The 1264-nt window shown below is 43.1% G+C and overlaps 1 non-coding gene across 1 annotated transcript; it reads left to right on the top strand.

Moving 5' to 3' along the window:
• The first annotated feature begins 376 nt into the window (after positions 1-376).
• On the top strand, positions 377-458 carry TRNAL-CAA. Its single transcript has one exon. It is a non-coding gene; the product is annotated as a tRNA-Leu (tRNA).
• Positions 459-1264: the final 806 nt, after the last annotated feature.

Here is a 1264-nt window from a genome sequence, read left to right as displayed (position 1 = left end):
CCCCAATTATCTCCCCACGTATGAGGGTCCCCCATATGAAGCAGCCACGGGTTTCTCCATCACTTCCACTCCTTGCTTGGTGCCTCGTTCATTCAGCTGTTTAGCACCATCACATGATTCCACTTTTTTTTTTTTTCCCCTGAAAGAACTTGCTTCCTTGATGGCTGCAGCCAATCAGGTCCCTTGCTTTACTTGTAAGCTGCACTCAATCAGGTCTGCTTCAGTGAAGCAAGGGACCTGACTGGCTGCAGCAGTCAAAGAACCAAGTTCTAGTTTCCTGATTGGGTTTACCATAATATGTGGTCTGTTGGGTCAGTTCTTTTGATTATCGACGTTAGGCACAAATCTGAACTGCCCAGATTTTTTTAAGAAGAGAGGTAGTGTGGCCGAGTGGTCTAAGGCACTGGATTCAAGTTCCAGTCTCTCTGGAGGCATGGGTTTGAATCCCACCACTGCCAGTTTTCTCAATCCCTCAGAGCCACCCACTCCAGGGATCTAAACCTTGTCATCACAATGAACAAAACATGCTGGAGGGATAGGCTTCTGACCCAGAGACTCCCAAGACTCTGGAATAGACTTCCCATACATGTCAAACAGAGCGTCTCTTTGGCCCTCTGCAAAAAGAACCTTGATGATTGGATGGGAGATAGTAAATTCACCCTGGGGATCACGTCAGTTGCCCTGCTAGACAGCTGTCCAGGAAAGTAAATATTGTGAGCAGAAATAGCCAGGGAATTGTTATGGCTAGGCTTGTATAGGCCCTAGGGTTGATAGCCTAGTACCAACCTATGAAGAATATCCAGATTTTTGCTTTATATTTTTGGTTTGTTCTTCATACAATTTGTGGTTTTCTTATACATTGAAGTCACTAAATAATAGCAGACATACATTTAAGTTTCAGACTTTATATCCTTCAGAAAAATGTATGCTAAAGCAAAGCCTGAAAGCAAGTTTCTAAGTTTATATGAGCAATATTTAAAAAGTGTCCCTATTTTTAAGCCTTTGTACCCCTATTATTTTTGGCTTTGTCCAGATTTTTCATGCTAAGAGGTTGAGAAGTATGCTGTGAGGATGGATGGAGGATGCAGGTTTTGCTGGAACGACGGTGGGACCAGCAAAGCAGCTGTATTTTAACTGCCCTTGTAAGGGCAATTTCTAAAAGATCTGAAAAACTGTCCTTTTGAGGGCTATTTAAAAGGGTTGAACAGGTCTGGAGTGGTTTGTGTGTAGTAGAAGCAAGAAGAGGATTAGTAGCAGCCTTCTA

Source organism: Protopterus annectens, chromosome 17.part0 (assembly GCF_019279795.1).
Source record: "Protopterus annectens isolate FY-2018-M chromosome 17.part0, PAN1.0, whole genome shotgun sequence".
In the NCBI taxonomy this organism is placed as follows: domain Eukaryota; kingdom Metazoa; phylum Chordata; order Ceratodontiformes; family Protopteridae; genus Protopterus; species Protopterus annectens.
Note: the sequence above shows the minus strand (reverse complement) of the source record. Positions and strands in the feature narration are given on the sequence as shown.